Source organism: Podarcis pityusensis (genome assembly GCF_964106645.2).
Source record: "Podarcis pityusensis genome assembly, chromosome: 12".
NCBI lineage: Eukaryota > Metazoa > Chordata > Lepidosauria > Squamata > Lacertidae > Podarcis > Podarcis pityusensis.
The window spans coordinates 19,298,824-19,311,304 of record NC_138037.1 but is presented as its reverse complement, the minus strand read 5'-3'; the positions used below and the strand labels follow the sequence as shown (position 1 = coordinate 19,311,304).

Below are 12,481 nucleotides of genomic sequence, written 5' to 3'. Positions count from 1 at the left end.
CTGGCATCCTGAGGGACGGCTGGGAAAGTACCCTGCCTGAAACCCCAGAGAGAACTGCTGCCATGCAGAGTAAAACATAGGAAAGAGAGTTTCCTCTGCTCCAATCCTGTTAGGTGGATTGCCGTAAAATGTTTTCACGGGCTGCTAGCACAACACATGCCCTTTTGGCAAAGTGTGCTAAGACTCGTGCATGAGCCTTTAACCTTCTCTGGGATTCTGTTTCCTCAGACGTGAAGCCCCAACATTGTTGTGTGTGCGATGTTTCTTGAAAACTATCCATTTCTCCCAAATCAGCTTCTTTTCATTTCTGCCCTTTTAATTCTTGTTTTTTTTTAACGCCTTAATGGTGTTTTTGTTGTGCGTTGTGTGTAACATTCTATTTCTATCCACCACCTTTCATGCTGGCTAATTGTTTAGTTGTGCTGTCTTTTCTACTTTATCTTTAGGTGGAGCTGATTTTTATTGGAGATTGTAAACTGCTTTGTGGAGGAAGCTCCTCAAAAACCATGGTGCCATTTTAAAAAATAAAATATTATATTTTTAAAAAAAGCCTTGCCACATTTCAAAGTACTATCTCATTGCTTGCTCAAGCATGGCTCTCTCCACCCACCCACCCACTTTACTGTCTTTCATGGATGGTACCCAGTTGTAAGTGTGAGGATGAGGCCAAGCTGAGAAGGCAACATAAGGAGAAAACAGTCCTTGGAGCAGGGTGGACTTCCTGGTTCATCGGCCTTGGCCACGATTGTTCGGTCTGGGAGTGTGACTATGTGAGCTCAAGTGAAGGCAGGACAGTCATTTTCTCCAGCATCTCTAGGGCTGTCATATACTTGACCATCTGCGTTTTGAATGGATATACTGGTTATACAACAGTGCATAGGTGGGAAACATTAGGAATTCTGAAGAATGAACATTTCTGATCTGAAACAAGAGAGGACTATCAACTGTTTGTTACTAGAACTCCAGGTAATGGAGAACCAAGGTTTGCTTCCACAAATCCTTAAAATATATCAACATTTAGATTATATTTGCATATCTGCAAGTCACTGCATTGCCAAAGTAAGTACCCTTCTGAGAGTGCTAGAGAACAAACAGAGACTTTGTAGCAGAGAGAAGAGATGTTTGCCTCTCAAGCTGAGAACTTACTCCAGAGGATGAGAAGCAGAAGCAGCTCAGATCCATGTTGCTGTTTTCAGCAAGTGCTCAGCATGCAATCCAGTATCCTGTCAGGCAGGGATGGAGAACCTGTTGCCCTCCAGATCTTGCTGGATGACGGACCCTGTCAATCCCTGACTACTGGCCAGAGAACCCAACACCTGGAGGTTGCTCATCCCCACAAAACTCAGATATTCGGTACAGGACTTGGATATGCAACACTGTACCAGCAAAATGTGGGCACAGCTGAACACCCTCGCCCAGGCAACCTTCTCAGGGTTCAGGCATATGAACATCTGACTTGGCAGCAATGTTGCCAAAATACTAAAACTCTGAATAAATCAATGAGTGCTCAAACTAGTCCTGCAAGGTTCCGTTCCAAGGGAATGTGTTGTTCTCTTATGAAATTTGTAGTGCCTTCCACACATTTTAGAGTCTCGCCCAAGAACATAGTTTCGGGGCCTATCTGTTCTTCACACTCTCCAGTTGCAGGTTCACAGTCCATAAAGCAAAGCAAAAGGACAAACGGCCCTTTCAAAAGCCATGTTCCCAGATTGTTTACCCTGAACATCTGCTCTCATTATCTGGCTCTTATGTGTGAAAGTCCTTGGAACATCACCATTTATTTTTAATCTCCATGAGAAACAGAAAAGGGTGGGGAAAGATATTTATTAAGAGAAATTGGACTTGATGCATTGTAAGAATTTTGTTTCCTTCCAACGCTTCTATTTCTATTCACTGGGGAGAACGGTGTCCGGATGGGAGGACCTGGTTCTCCACTGTGCTACAACAGCACAAGACACACACCCATGTGGCATTCTTAATTGGACACTTGTGGTGGCATTAACCATTAGGCTATGCCAGCCACAGAGTGGGAGTATAGCCAAATTGGGAGTTTTGATGTAATTATTTGGGAATTTCCCAGTGTGGTTAAAAGGGGGAATTTCCCTAGAACCCTAGAAAATTGTCTGGAGGTGATAGAACTGTGACTGTGGAAACAGGCACGCTGTATCCTTTTGTTTGGGCTGATGGCAGAAAAATGGCTAGGTTGTACTCTTGGCCAATAGCAAACAGAGGTAGGAGGTGCAGCAGTAGATGGCAACCACCACATGCATGTAATATGTCCCATTCGCACAGTGTAGTTCAGTGCATCCACATACAGATATCCACACATAACCTTACTGGACTAACAGGCAGCAGCTCTTGGGAAGAGGTCTTTTGCATCACCTTCTGTTACCTGGCCCCTTTTAACTGGAGACATCAAGGACTGAACCTCAAAACGTCTTGTCTGCAAAACATATGCTCTACCATTGAGTTACGATCCATTCCCAGGAACAATTAACTCCCCAAACTTAAGCAGATGTGAGAGGAAGAAGCAATGGGGGCTACGCTTTCCCCAGAGAAAGGATTTCAGCTTGAGAGCAAGGAATTGGATTCCCTGCAACACTGAGGTAATAACTGTGCCTTTACTTCACATGAAGACACTCATCTGGAAAGTCCGCCCACCAGTCGTTCCCACAACGCTCAAATGTCTCCTCTGAAGGTTCGTCAGGTGTTGTGGTCTCTCCTGCTTCTACTCCAGGTACCAAGCCATCAGAGAGTGTCAGAGAAGGAGTGGGTGGAGTTGCGATTTTATTTCCACAGCAAATAAAATCCATGTTGGTCTTATTAAACAGACCAAAAGCAACCAGCCAACCAACTGCTTTTTCAGAGACAAAAAAAATAAAAAATTGTCAGCTCCATTTAAAACAATCTAAGTGATCAATCGAATAATGAGAGGGAAACTTTGATTACTGTTGTCCAGCTGGGATAGTACAGCACGAGACTCTTAATCTCAGGGTTGTGGGTTTGAGCCTCACGTTGGGCAAAAAAGATTCCTGCATTGCAGGGGGTTGGTCTAGTTGACCTTCATCAGCCCTTTCAGCTCTACAGCTCTGTGTCTCTATTAATCTATGGCAGCATACCTTCTACTGAGTTTTTTTATTTAAAGACCTGAGATGGGGAGGACATTCTTCCTTCCTCACAGCTTTATAGGCCACGAACAGAAAAGGATGCAACCCAGCAATCTCCCTGCCCTAGTTACTGAGTAGGACAATCCCCCGGTCGCTCCTCATGCTATCTATAACACATTCCTTAAGGTACAGAGGCTATATAAAGAAGTGTATCCCTGCGCTACCTCTAAACCTTGGCTTAAAATTATCTCCAGGCAGAATTAATTATAGGTGAGTGATGGGCTTTGTGATACATGCTAAGCAGAATAAATAGGATCTAAAAATGCAGGGCAACTCCAGTGCAGGTTGCAGGAGACATCTTTAGCCATCGGACACACAAAATATTTGGAACCATTAAAGTCTGTTATTTTAAATATGGAACAATACCCAAAGATGCTATGATGCACATGTGTCCACTCAAATAAACACCATGGACTATAAAGCAGTACAATGGTACCTCGGAAGTCGAACGGAATCTGTTCCGGAAGTCCGTTCGACTTCCAAAACATTTGGAAACCAAGGCGTGCCAGCTCCTGCAGCCAATCGGAAGCCGCGGAAGCCGTGTCAGACATTCAGGTTCCAGAGAACGTTCGCAAACTGGAACACTCGCTTCCAGGAGTCAAAACGTTCTGACTTACAAGGCGTTCCAAGGCGTTCTATCTAAAATATTAGACTGCGATTTATAAAAGATGCAGTAGCAAACCCTTCATCTGCACACACACAAGACACAATACTGAAAATAAATTATGTATTAAAATACTGCAAGGATCAAGGTTACGAGTGATCAAATTTAGAAGACCCTCTAGAGTTCAGGGCTCAGGCTGCTCAAAAAAGTCCTGTGCTGTAGGTACACTCCAAAGTTCAAAGAATACTGTGGTTAAAAACTCTACATGAAGCTCAAACTGTATGCAATAGTAACCAAACAACTGACGGTATTCAATATACTGTATTCATCTCTTGCAATATCCCTGTGGGTAAAAGAAAAAAGTCTGTTCCAGTTTTGCATTCTGGGAAGCAAGGCCTGAAAGCAAATCCAGGGGGATGATAATGGTGGAAGAAATAATGAGGCCCATGTCTTGGATGCTTCAGTGTATGCCTGTGGGGGATTAATATATCCACACACTTATTGAATAACCCTGGAAATGGATGATGGCAGCTCTCTCAGAGACAACAAAAACTTCTTTTTAATTCCAAGGCCCTGGGCACATGCATAAATGAGATAACTTTCTTTTGATCTCAAGGAAGGAAAACAAGGCAATGAGATAAGTGCTTGAGCATTTTTGTTCAGAGGCAATAATAATAATAAACAAAAATAAACAAAACCCCTCTGACCCAGTCCACAAAAAAAGCACAAGAGAGCAAAAACATAAGTGTTGCTAGGGCTGGTTGCAAAATCCACTAGGAATAAAACATCCATTACATCAGAAAGAATAAGTAATATGTTTGCACTTTAATAAGGAGCTTATTAAAAAGGGATTTAATGTGCTCCTCACCATGGTCTCAAATCTTGCAGCTGTTAGCACAACTGGTTTGTTAGAGGCTCTGACATCAGGTTTTGAGGACTGAAGCCGCCCTGTAGCCAAGGATTATAAAGGGACACACAAGCACTTATATGACTTGGGGCTGAATGAGAATCACATTGTGAGGAGGTGTCATGTTTTGCTTCCTCTACCAAGCGGCTTGTGGTTTTAGCATTTTGCCAGCCTTATCTGCAGATTTGCAAGGTGAGAGCCATGTCTTTTCTGTCCTTTAGCCTTTCTTCCTGTTTCTGTATTATACCCAGAAGAGAACAAATGTACACCCTTTGGACTGTCATTATTTAAAACAATTCTATCCCACTCTTTCATCTTAAGATCCACACACGAGCTGGCTCTCAATTCATAGTAAAACCAACGCAAATGCAAAGCCCCCCTCCCCTCTAAAAACACAGCACAACAATGAAGAACGCAACGAAACATCAACAGCAGGACTGCAATAGTATGCTATCAATCAGCCCCTCCTCCATATTCTCTACAGAAGAGCCCTGTTCTTGCATCAGGGCTGGCCCAAGACTTGTGGCTGCCTGAGGCAACGTTCAAGATGTTCCCCTCCGCAGAGCCACATACAAAAATCAGCCACATTGGCTGCTGAATCTTACTTCAACACTGGGCAGGGTCCTCCAAAAGCAGTGGCCAGCTTGGGGTGTTTAAAGCAGGCCATGTGACACATCCTCGTGTCCTTCTCCAGAGTGGAATACCTGCCCCCATTAAACATGGACCACAAAGACAAGACACATGACTTTCTTGAGTCGATGAACCAGAAATGTGCCAACAGAGCTTCAGTCAAATATGAGAAGAATGACAAGCAGCTGTGCCCAGGAGGTTCTTGTTATCCCCGCTAAGAGTTTGGAACGAAACCAGAGCACAAAGACACCACAGGGCCAGTTCAGACTTCTTCATCCACCACGAGCCTTTCAGAAGCAGGCAAGTCATGATCCCCTGGAATTAGCCAGGCAGTGGAATTATTGAGTGGCATTTACTGCACACCAATCTAGTGCTACACTGTAGGTCAATAGCAGCTTGCGGCAATTTCCAAATGGTAGAACACACCCGAGATGGATTTTTGCCAGCAATTTGTTAAAATTTATTTTACTAATGCTCAGGAATACAGGAAGCAGCCGCTATCAGATGAAATTATGAGGCAGTTAGAATACATGTAGCAATACACAGATAAGGCGTTGCTATAGTAGACTCTTCTAAATAGTTCACTCCCTCAATGAACTCAGAAATACCCCGGTGAACAATTCCATGCCAGCATTGTAATTCTAATCACCTAATTCCCTCTTTCAGCAAACCAGCAAGTGTACAGCTGAAGGTGACTTGGGACCACCAAAATGCATTTCTTTGGGTAGCTAAGGGGGATTTCTTAGCCCCTAGTTTTGATATGGAGTACGCAAGGATTGTTGGACTAAAGGGCAGCTGCCTTGCCTAAGACGGGGGGGGGGGGACCTTCTCAGATTGAGGGCCACATTGCATTCTGCACAACCTTCTGAGGGCCACATGCCAGTGGTGAGGGTGCAACAAATGTTAATTTTACCTTTGCACAGGAGGCTGCACATATTCACAACCCTTTCTTGTCTAATATCCAGGCAAGCTGGAGACATCATCAGAGTTCAAGGACACATTCCAGACAGGCAAAAACACTTAAGCAAGCAAAGCAAGGTCAGTGAGAGAATGGCCTGGAGAGAGTTCCAAGGTCCCCACAGAGGGGCCCAGAAGGCCACATTTGGCTTCTAGGCCTAAGGTTCCCCACCCTGGCCAGAGGTGCCAACTTGAATAAAATAAGGGGGACAAATAAGCCTCACCCCACATGTTCAATCACAAGACATGGTGCATGCACATAATTTTAATGTCAATGCCCATAAACTTGGGGAGCGGCCCCCTCAAATATTTTATTGATGGGGGGGCGTGCAAAGAGACCTCAGGCCTTGGCTCCTATGCCCCTGGCCAAAGGGAAGGTTAAGAACATTGCTTAGATGCAACAGGGAATGGAAAACAGGGACAAGGGCTTAGAAATGAATGAGCTGGATTTCTCACAAACACATGTTCACATGCTATTGAATCAATACACACATGAACATAAGAATCCGCCTTGCCATTGGTCCATCTAGCTCAGTAATGTTGACACTAACAGTCAGTGGCTCTTTCCAAAGGCAAGGATTCTCTCAGTCATACTTGAAGATACAGCCAGGGATTTAAAGCTGAAGCCTCTTGCATTCAAAGCATGTGCTCTGCTAGGTGGCTGGGGAAGAGGACTTACCATCATTGCCCTCCAAGGACATTTCCCTTTTGCTGCTCCTGGTCTCCTCTGGGGAGAGATGTAGGTGCTTGCTGTATTGTCACCCAACCTAGTGAGACAACCTTGTGCAGTAAGACCTGCCCCAGCAGGTGGAATTTCCCAGTGGCAGGCAAAGAGGCCTTCCCATCACTGCTGTCCCCAGAATTTCCTTTCTGCTGCTGTCATCATCCCCTGCAGCAGCCATGTGAGAGTCAGCTGAATGCAATCTAGCCTGCTGAACTGCTGAACTGAACTTAAGCCAGGTGACTGAGGCTCCTTGGAGTGCAGTCATACCAGAATCTGGTACTTCAATGTCGGTTAACTTTTGCTTTGCTTTGTATTGAAGTCTGGTTCCCTTTACAACACTGAATTTATTCTACGTTTGCTAAATTTGTCGGGGGGGGGGGGTTTGGTCATTTTGGTTTTACTGATTTGTACATCGACTTTCCTCCGTCTCAGTGCTCTGTATCTTGAATGTTTATTGTAAGCTGCTTTGGACACAGTTCACTGTGGAAAAGGGGGCATGTAAATAAATGAATGTTTGAAGAGTAACAGCAAAATGTTCATGCTTTGAAGTTAATCGTCACTTACCAAACCCCATGAGGAAGTATGGTTTCCCTTCAATGACTGAACCTGTGCCTAAATAGAGAAGGCACTGAAAGAATGACCTGGGAGTGTTAGTGTCTGGATGGGAGGCATCAAGGGTGTCTCACTTAAAGCACTTGAGGTAATTACTGAAAGAAGACAGCAATAATGATGACAAAGACAAAGACAATGTATGTGATCAGAGCCCTGTAGACAAAACAGGACATAAATAAAAAGAGGCTTGAAGCTAAGTAACAGAATTGGAGATTGAATCAGTTTTTAAAGGATGTGGCACCCCAATACACAAGTCCGTTGCCCACCCCATACATGCCACCTATGCCAATCAGTCTGTAGAGTACCCCCAAGCAGAAAACAGTCTCATTCCTTGGTGGAAGGCAATGAAGGACCCCAGACCTAGCAAAGTAGTCAAGCCTCCAGAACAGTTGAGAAACAGCCAAGCAGAAAAGAAGTAGCAGCACTTTTATATGTCAAGGTACTGTAAAGCAAAGCAAAACAATCCTATAGGCCGGCCCAGCTCTTACAACACAGCCCAAATAGTTTTGCTGTACAAAGGATGACAAGTATGCACATTGTGACAGTGAGCAGATCCAAAGAACAATCCCACTGTCAGGTGCATTTGTTTTGGATGGACATTGCACCAGAGGGCAGGAGAGCATTCCTCATGAATCACAGCCATGCCTTCTGTCAAAAGCACATGCACCTCCCTGACTCAAACAGCTTGTGAAAATAATTGCCCCATTCCCTGGAGTTCCTTGTGATCCCTTGTGCAATTAAAATTACTTCCCTTTTGTCCCTGGGCCTGTACACAACTTTGTCATGAGTGGGAAGGGATGATGTAGAAAGGCTTGCAAAGGTGCCTGCCCTGGAATATGCACAAACCTTTGCCATGGGGGCGGGGGGAAATCCTATAGCATACAAGTGCTCTTGCTGCTCTGGGGGAGACAACAGTGGTTTAGGCTGTGCCCACAGATAATACCTTGGGAACCATCAACATCCTGATTAGATAGCTTACTGCAACTTGTCTTTAGGACTCTCAAGGACTTATAAACCAATGGATTTTTGTGCCAGAGAAGGAAAATCCAGATGATGAAAATAAATTAAGGAGTTGACAGTTTCCTAATTGATGATAGCACCCCACAATCTGCCACCTGAGGCACAATGTGCATCGCCCGGTCACAATGAGAGAGCACTAGCATTCTTGCCTGAAACCATTTTAAACCAAGATGAACTCTCCCCTTCAGTTTTCCTTTCCCTTTGTGAAACCTCTTACTCAACTTTTGTGCAGCTGTGAAATGGTCAAGGGTAACCTCATTTGAGCTACGCATTATCTGAGACTGTGGAACAAATATGAGGAGACAGAGAGAGGGAGAAACAGGACATCTAAATAACTATGGATTTATGCTGAAATAGAAATTGTGTTCTCTAATCTGCATTTATCTCCTTCCCATTTTTTTCTTTCTCGACAACAAAATCACATATAACCTGAATCTGTCCCGGCTCTGTCCAGCAAAAAGGCTGCATTGAGACTAGGTGTATGTATATCTGAACTGTGCATATTCTCCAGTTATGTAGCAGAACTTGAGGGAACGGCAATCAGAGGTTGACGGATATGGAAAATGGTACCAAGTATATGAGCAGATGCAGAGCGACGACTAAGGCTGCAATCCTAACCACACTTACACGGGAGTAAACACCACTGAACTCAGTAGGTATGGTGATGGTTGCACTGCATGTCTGTAAGCCTAAACATGCTTCTTTGAGAGCATTTCCATTCAATGCAATGGGATGTTTTTGAGTAAACATCTTAGGGTCATGTAGCACAGTGTCAGCTGTCAGCTGTGAAGCCCATGACTCAAATTTGAGCTCAGACGTGAATGTACCAGGCAAGCCACTCTCTCTCACTCAGCCTCAAAAGAGAGTCTCTCTTTCTGCAAAGTAAAGAAAAATATAGAGGCATGGGTGTGCCATATATTCAAGGATGAACTGTTAGTTAGCACACTGGTCTATCTTACAAGGGTGTTAGAAAGATTACCGAGATAACATATACTGTATACACAAAGAAAACCAGTATAAAAACTAATAATTATGTGTCCCCAAGTGCTACCTAATGAACGTTTCATTTTTGTGGCTAAATGAACACTAAGCAATTATCTTTGACCAGCTATAGCTGTGTTGGTGTAACCTAGTGACCTTATCCTGCAAGTTGTGCTGCAAAAAGGGTAAGATACAGTGATTGCTGAGTCAGCCAAATTTTACAGCAGCTTGCTCCTTTGGAAACACTGCAGCCATACTATTGCATCATGCATTTGATTTTTGATTTTTTTTGCATACTCTCCTTTCTTCCCCCTTCCCCAAACTGCTTTTCCTTGTGTGTTGTATTTACTAAATTCTACGCCTGCAGGTAGGGAAACGTTTCCTAGCTTTCATATGGCATCTAGTACAGCAACAGGTGGGTGTAAGTGATTGAAAACGACCACTATGGAAGACATTTAGTGCAGTGCAACAGAGAAGGATGTTGGGCTTTGATGCAGGAAACCTCAAAGCCCCACTCAAGCAGAAAGTACCCTAATTGGGCATTCTTAGAACAATGTTTGCATTGTGTTAAAAAACACCCTACCTAGGCAAAAGCCACATGGCATTTAGCTTGCTGCAACCATCACAACCATCTCTCCCCTCGAGATTGCTATCTGTGAAGGAAAAACAGATCTAAATATGTAAAGAGGGTTGCAATTTTTTTCATGCCCCTGAGCAATGAACTTCACAGAAAATATCATTCGTGCTTGTGTAGGCACGGAGGCAGGAGATGTCCACAAGCATGCAGGATTGTGATGCTCTGGCCTTTAAAGCTCTATTTTAATGTTGGCACTCAGAAGGTATTCTGAATGCAGCACTAAGTATACCCTCAGAGCTCCACTGTCAACGAAGTTTTATCCATTCATTTGTTTTAATTTTCCTAATATGCATTCCTTCGCTTATCTATAGACAGTTGAGAAGACAAAATCACTTGTCTTCCTAAATAAAGTATGTATAGGCTGCCCAAACACTTTCCCAGTGTGGTGGGAGAGTCAGTGTGGTGTAGTGGTTAAGAGCGGTAGACTCATAATCTGGTGAACCGGGTTTGCGTCTCCGCTCCTCCACATGCAGCTGCTGGGTGACCTTGGGCCAGTCACACTTCTTTGAAGTCTCTAAGCCCCACTCACCTCACAGAGTGTTTGTTGTGGGGGAGGAAGGGAAAGGAGAATGTTAGCAGCTTTGAGACTCCTGAGGGTAGTGATAAAATGGAATATCAAATCCAAAACTCTTCTTCTTCTTCCCCCTTGTTGCACACAGGCCTCTTGTCCAGAGACTTATTCACAGCCCCCTTAAAGGTAAAGGTAAAGAGACCCCTGACCGTTAGGTCCAGTCACGGACGACTCTAGGGTTGCAGCACTCATCTTGCTTTACTGACCGAGGGAGCCTGTGTACAGCTTCCGGGTCATGTGGCCAGCATGACTAAGCCGCTTCTGGCGAACCAGAGCAGCGCATGGAAACACTGTTTACCTTCCCGCCGGAGTGGTACCTATTTATCTACTTGCACTTGACGTGCTTTTGAACTGCTAGGTGGGCAGGAGCTGGGACCGAGCAACAGGAGCTCACCCTGTAGCGGGGATTCGAACCGCCAACCTTCTAATTGGGAAGCCCTAGGCTCTGTGGTTTAGACCACAGCGCCACCCGCGTCCCTGTCACAAACACATATTCACATGCTATCGAATCACTACACACAGGAACATAGGAATCTATTAAATCAAATGTGCCACTTTTCAATTTTATGTTTTGAATGCTAGTTTTGCTGGTTTTAAAGATTGCAATTTGGTCCCTAGTTAGTTCAAGATGTGGCTATACAGTCAATGAGCACAAAGTATTCATCATTACATGCAACAGAGAATCAACAGGATAGCCCATGGCAATCCAGTGCAAAGCTGAAGTAGAATTTCAAGAGTCTGCAGAACTGCAGTCTTGCACAACACAGAACAAGCCAATAGCAGGACATTCCACTCCCTGTCAAGCTAGTCAGATCTTGTTACTGATGAACTGCTCCCCCATGTGGTGGGATTTTAAAATACAATACAAATTAAGTGCAAGCTAAAAATTTCAGGCCAAGAGTACGCTTCCAATTTTACTGCATGTTCATCCTTTGTCTGCTGAAACCAGGTACATCAAAGCTCCTATTACAAGCAAACTTATTTGTAGTTAAGCAATTTTCATACTCTCTATGTCATTTTTAAATTCAGAGCACTTCCAACTCTATAATTCCAAGAGTCCAGCAGAGGGTTAGTCACACAGCAAATGTTTCACAATGATTTCAATGGGACCCCCAATGTGGGGGTTTTTTTGGTTTAAGTTTACAAAGAATATGCTTTACGCTCAGAGGCTTTAATTCAATGAAAAATGTCAATCTACCTTGCAGAATCATCACCAAACTCTGAGACCTGCAAGTATATACAAATTTAATAAATAATATTAACAAGCTGACCCCACAGGGATATAACACAAACTATGAAAGGTTTTTTTTTTAAAAAAATGGGTAAGACCACATATTTGGCTGCTATGGTTTGTTTTAGTTTTGCATGGCTGTGCTTACAAATCAAGTCAGGGGTCTGCAAACTTTTTCAGCAGGGGGCTGGCCCACTGTCCCTCAGACCTTGGGGAGAGCGGACTATATTTTTTGGGGGGAAATGAACAAATTCCTATGCCCCACAAATAACCCAGAGATACATTTTAAATAAAAGAACACATTTACTCATGTAAAAACACCAGGCAGGCCCCACAAATAACCCAGAGATGCATTTTAAATAAAAAGACACATTCTACTCGTGTAAAAACACGCTGATTCCCTGACTGTCCGTGGGCCGGATTTAGAAGGCGATTGGGCT

The 12,481-nt window shown here is 43.9% G+C and overlaps 1 long non-coding RNA gene across 2 annotated transcripts; it reads right to left on the bottom strand.

The window, feature by feature from the left end:
* Positions 1-4,420: 4,420 nt before the first annotated feature.
* LOC308459717 lies at positions 4,421-7,737 on the bottom strand. Of its 2 annotated transcripts, none has more exons than XR_013978293.1 (3): positions 7,554-7,737; positions 6,222-6,327; positions 4,421-5,623 (listed from the first exon to the last, which is right to left on the bottom strand). It is a non-coding gene; the product is annotated as an uncharacterized lncRNA (long non-coding RNA). The 2 variants fall into 2 exon arrangements; XR_013978294.1 differs by lacking the exon at positions 7,554-7,737 and adding an exon at positions 6,945-7,332.
* Between the last annotated feature and the right edge of the window lie 4,744 nt (positions 7,738-12,481).